This window comes from Ochotona princeps, chromosome 3, assembly GCF_030435755.1.
Source record: "Ochotona princeps isolate mOchPri1 chromosome 3, mOchPri1.hap1, whole genome shotgun sequence".
Classification (NCBI taxonomy): Eukaryota; Metazoa; Chordata; class Mammalia; order Lagomorpha; family Ochotonidae; genus Ochotona; species Ochotona princeps.
This window is the reverse complement of record NC_080834.1, coordinates 103,834,174-103,839,741: the sequence shown is the minus strand read 5'-3', so window position 1 is coordinate 103,839,741 and position 5,568 is coordinate 103,834,174. Positions and strand designations below refer to the sequence as shown.

Here is a 5,568-nt window from a genome sequence, read left to right as displayed (position 1 = left end):
ACCTCTTCATTTTACACCTACCTTCATCATGCATATCTATCACTCAAAAAAGTATGCTTTATTTGTCTTATCGAGTAGCAGAATTTCACTTTCAGTTTGAGTTCATGTGGTCCCTGATTACTCATGATGTCAGAAAATCACAAACCTAAATTGCAATTAGGGTCATTAGGAACTCTGTATGTAAGATCTTGTGTAAAATATATTCTGGATTCTTGGGTAGAAGATAAAATGGAAATCCAGGAAAGAACTTAACAACAACCTCCCTCTGTCTTCGAGCCTTCTGTTGTGTCTTTTCATTTTAGATTTCCTTCAACAAAAAGCAGGTAGAGACAACGGCCTGCGTCCCTCCAGCCTTTTGTTAATGCTGTAATGAGAACTAGACCATTCACAGGTGTGCTTCAAGTATGCAATTTTAAATTCCTTTTGAGTGTTTCAATGCACATCCTTTGCTTTTAATTTAAGCTAAACAAAATCGAAAGCCTACCTCTAGAAATTACATATGCTATGCTTTCCAAACCTACATTTCCCACTTTTGTTGAACTGGAAATTAGGGGGGTTATCATTATTACAACAAGGAAAATGTGAGGAGGAGGGAATTTCTTTTAAATAGCATTTGAGCACTCCATTACATTTGTGATGACTTTTCTTTATGCCATTTTGTCATGATGACAAGCCATCATGATCCTATATTATTATAATATAGTACTCAAAGTACTGGGTGAACCAGCCTGCAGACACACTTCTGGGATTCTAACAGAGGGTTGTTACACACCAGTGGCACTGAGGGGGAAAAGCAGAGGTTGATCTATTGATGCTAAAATGTCTGTTATTGCATATTCCAAAGAATTTCAAAGCCTAATGCTTAATTATGGAAACTAATCTACAAGCATTTTCTATTAATGGTTAGAAAAAATAAAGGACACATGGTTCATGTATTTGTCTCTGTTTTATCTCATCTGCTTTTGGTTAATCAGTTTATTTGCACATTAAAGAGGAAACTACAATTATCAGGATCCCTAGAAGGTCCAGAAAACTGATTTTGATCAATATTCTCCTAATATGTTTAATACTTTTATATCCTGCATAAGAAATTCATGTACACCTTCAGTTCATGATGAACTTTTGGTTTTATAGTCTTAGCTTTTGCATTAGATTTATGATTTACTTGAGGTTAATTTTTGAGTACAGTATGAGGTAACAAAGTTCATTTTTCCCAATACAGTGTCTAGATATCCCTGTATGAACTATTCAAAATAGTCCATCACCAACTCAGTTGTCTCACTATCTCTGTCAAAAATATACTGACTTGATGGGGCCTGGCACGGCAGCCTAGTGGCTAAAGTCCTCACCTTGTGCTCCGGAATCCCATATGGGTGCTGGTTCTAATTCTGGCAACTCCGCTTCCCATCCAGCTCCCTGCTTGTGGCCTGGGAAGCAGTCAAGGATGGCCCAAAGCCTTGGGACCCTGCACCCTGTGTGGGAAATCTGGAAGAGGATCTGGGCCCCTGGCTTCAGATAGGCACAGCTCCAGCAGTGGTGGGGAGTGAACCATTACAGTGTTTCTGCACACCCTCAGTCATCTTTGGTGCACAAGGTAAGACCTTCCCACATCAATGAACTTGGCAATGCTTCGTGATCCTTGAAGGAAATTTTCACCAGAAACTCCAAGGCCAGTATGCTGATGCAGGGAAAGATGCAGAGAGAGGCACCCTAGGACAACCACCACAGTCTGCACCCAAACAGAAAAGCAACTCTGGACTGTCTCATCATGGACTTGTCCCTTGCCTAAGTTCTTCAGAGTCAAGGGGGTATTCCTTGGGGCTCAATCATACGTGTTCCCTCTGCAGGTGCAATGTTTCCTGGTCTGGCTAGTTCTTAATTTTCCCACCCTAAATAGTGTATCAGCTGTCCCCTGGCTCCTGGCTTTGGCCTGGGCCAGCCTCAAACATTGTAGTCATGTAAGGAGTGAACCAGCAAAGCTCTGACTGGGCCAGGCTCCATCACCCACTGCTGCTCATAAGAGCGAGAATGGGTGTGGAACAGGTACATGCCAGGTCACATGAGAGCCAGGTCTGGGGGTTAGACCAGACTGGGCTAGGATGTAGCACCTACTGGTGAGAGTTGGAACAGGTGTAGGCCAGTTAGGCTTGGCCACAGCACCTGCCAGTGATTGCCAGAATTGGGGGCCAGCCATGTCAAGCTGGGCCACGGCACCAGCCAGCACTCACAAGACATGGGACTAGAGGCAAGCCTGGTAGGGGAAGTTGAGGAACTCTCCTGCTAGGCCATAGCTCCTGCTGGCGAGTGCAAGAGCGAGGGCTCAGGTCAGGCCAGGCCAGGCCAGGCTGGGCTGCAGAACCTATCAACATATGTGTGAGTTGGGTCTGAGTGCAGGCTGGAATGAGCCAGTCTATAGCAAACACTGGCATGGAAAAGAACCAGGACATGGTGCAGGCCAGCTTATTGGACCACAATACCCACCAGTTCATATGAAGGCTAGGGCTGAGGGTAGGCCAGGCTACACCAAGAATGCAGCACCTGCTGGTGAGTGCCAAGACTCAGAATGGGTCACAGCACATGCTGGCCTACGTAAGACCCAAAACTAGGAGTGGACCTGGTGAGGGCTGGGAGCAGGCCTGATAGGGGGAACATGGGCATCCCCCACTGGCTACAGTTCCTGCGGGCAGGCATGAGAGCCAAAGCTGGGGGCAGGCCAGTTTGGACAAGGTGGTAACACCCATCAGCATACATGAGGGCTAAGTCTGGAGACAAGCTGGACTGAACTAAGCTGCAGTGTCCATAAGAGTACATGGCACCAGATGGAATGTGAGATGGACTGGGCTAATCCACAGCACATGCCAACGCACATAAAAACCAAGGCTGGCAAAATGCCTGATGGAGGTTATTAGGGGTCTCCCTTACTGTGCCCCAGCACTCACTAGTATGTATGAGCACCAGAACTGTGATGGGCTGGCTGGGTTGGGCCACAGCACCCATCAGTTCATGTGAGATATAGGGCTGGGTGCAGAACTGATCATGCAGCTGCAACCACTATTATTTGCATTGGCTGGTGCAGGTAACAGACCAAACTGGAACCTGAACTAGCTGGCTATCACAAGTCTAGTCTGAGATCACTCTAGGCAAGGTTTCTTGGAGGACTCCCCAACTAGATCGCTGGACTCAAATCGCAGCCACTGGTGATCCGACATTGGAGATACTGGGACTCCTCAGTTGCTGAGGCCTGTGCAGTGGACAATATGTCCAGATACACCCTGGACACATGACAGCCAGCTCCTCTAGGCCAGAGGATGTCAGTTGCCTCATGAGAGGATAGAAAATTCTCCTGCCCAAGCTTTGCAGCAAGTGTCTGGATCTATGGATGTACACTAAGGTGGACCTGGTCAGCCAAGAAATCTTGGAAAGATTTTTCTCAACCCTGGTGCATTGAAGCTGAGAACGTCTCAGAACTACCAACTCAAGTAACACCCTTGGAACATTCTTCCCCACATGGGGGTATCTAAAATGTCATCAAATGACCATCCCCAATCCCTGGGTGCTGAATAGTTTGACAGCATGGAACAGTCCCCTACACCCTGCCCTCCCTGCAAAGCAGGAGAATAAAGGAGAAGAACTGAGAAATACATAAATAAATAAACAAACACTCATGTTAAAGAGAGAGAGAGAAGGCAGGAGATGCAGAGCAGGGGACATTCTGCTGAGCTCCAGATGAGAAGGAATGACTCTGGTTAGCAGACTAGGCATGGGAGTGACTGGAAGCAAGAAACAAAGGTAGCCTGACGATATAACTTTCCCTTGTAAACATTTTTAATTTTATGATACTGCATAAATAAATGTTTATTAAAAATCAAATACAGGAGTGTACGAAGTATAAAATGTTCTTACTATCTGCCCGTTCCACATTGTCGCTTTTCTCACCACAGTTATTACTATTTTCGGTTTGATCTCCATCGTTACAGACAAATTTTCTATGAGTATTTATTTTATACCTTTGCCTCAATACACAATTTTTTCAAAAATGAGTAAACACATATTTCAATGAGTTTTATTTCATCTTCTTATTGACATGGGGGACTTTTTATATTAGTGCTTACGGATCTGTCTTATCCTTTCTAAAATAATTTCAATGTATTTCACTATATATTCATGTCATATTCATTTACTAATTACCAAATGAATGGATTTTAAAGTTGTTTCCAGTTTTTTTGTGGCTATGCCAAAATATCATGGTATTCACATTTTTATGTTATATATGAGTTTTCCTAAGTTTTAAATGAGTAGAAGTGGGATGCTATGTGTGAAGTAGCTTTAACTTCTTACATGAATACCAACAATATGTTTACATAATTTGTTGGCAATAAATGTTAACTTTAATTTTTACCAATGTGTTGAAGATGCTGATATTTTAGTTCCCATGTCCCTGGCGACTGGTGAAAGCCATAGACATTTCACCTGGTCTGTCACTTATGTTTGCATTTGTTAGGGGAAGTCTTAACTATGGGACTCTAGAGACCAGAGTTTTTGATACCAAGGTTTGCAATTAGCCTTACTGACTCAGGTCAACTAAACTTATTTTTCTGGATCTCAGTGTCCCAACCTGAAAAATGGAAATTATATTCCCAGCCATACCAGACTGCACAAAGATACTGTAAGTGTTCAGAAAGATCATAAGAAAATAATAAGCAAACTACTAAAATCATAGCTCCACAAATGAGATCACCTCTAATTGTTTTTTGAAAAATGTGTGGCACAGGAATCACTGTAGACAAAAGGTAGCTACCACATGCAACAACTCACTTTCTGATCACCTTCAAGGTCTCCTCAGAGAAGTCTGTGAGCTTATCAAAAGATCAAGGTGCTAACCCACTTCAACAGTGCTCTCCATCCCAGCCTGGCGGCTGCAGAAGGCCTTCTCCTGATGGTATTTCAATGCCAACTTTCTAGATGCAACCAAAGAGGTGGGTGTAGACGCTCCCCACGTCTCTGGTTCATCCATCAGCAACAACAATGCCATCTGGTTACCGGGGACCAACGAGGCATGAAATGTCTGGAAAAGCAGCTGTCTTCCCCTTTACCTGGTTAAGAATTACTAATTAGGTGAGAAAGTTGCCTTTAGCTATAAACTGCTGAAACTAGAGCGTCCTTGTAATTAGCTATTCCTTTTTGATACCTACAACAGTGGTCTTAAAAGAAATTTTTGCTTCCATTAAACAGAATTTAAAAATTCCCACCTGGTGATTTTTTAGGGTGGTACACAGTGATTGGTATCAACTTTTCAATGTCATCTTACTTTTTGCCTTTACCATGAGGGTGAGGAGAAATGCAAGTTGCTTATGTATGTGTTGCTTTCCCCAAATGGATTTCTAAGACTGCACTAGACAAAAGTTCCATTTTCCTAAGTCCCACCCCTACTTCAAATTGCCATAGTGCCACATGTACCCTTTGATGTGAAGGTGGGGGACTGAGATCTAGCTATGTTACTATCCACAAATTTAGTGTAAGTGTATAAATATAAATAGAATTTGATTCTCTCAAATTGTCAGCACTTCA

General features: G+C 43.1%; 1 long non-coding RNA gene across 1 annotated transcript; it reads left to right on the top strand.

Annotated features, from left to right (window-relative positions):
* The first annotated feature begins 295 nt into the window (after positions 1-295).
* On the top strand, positions 296-5,155 carry LOC131479834 (uncharacterized). Its single transcript, XR_009245128.1, has 2 exons — positions 296-402; positions 4,834-5,155. It is a non-coding gene; the product is annotated as an uncharacterized LOC131479834 (long non-coding RNA).
* The last annotated feature ends 413 nt before the right edge of the window (positions 5,156-5,568 follow it).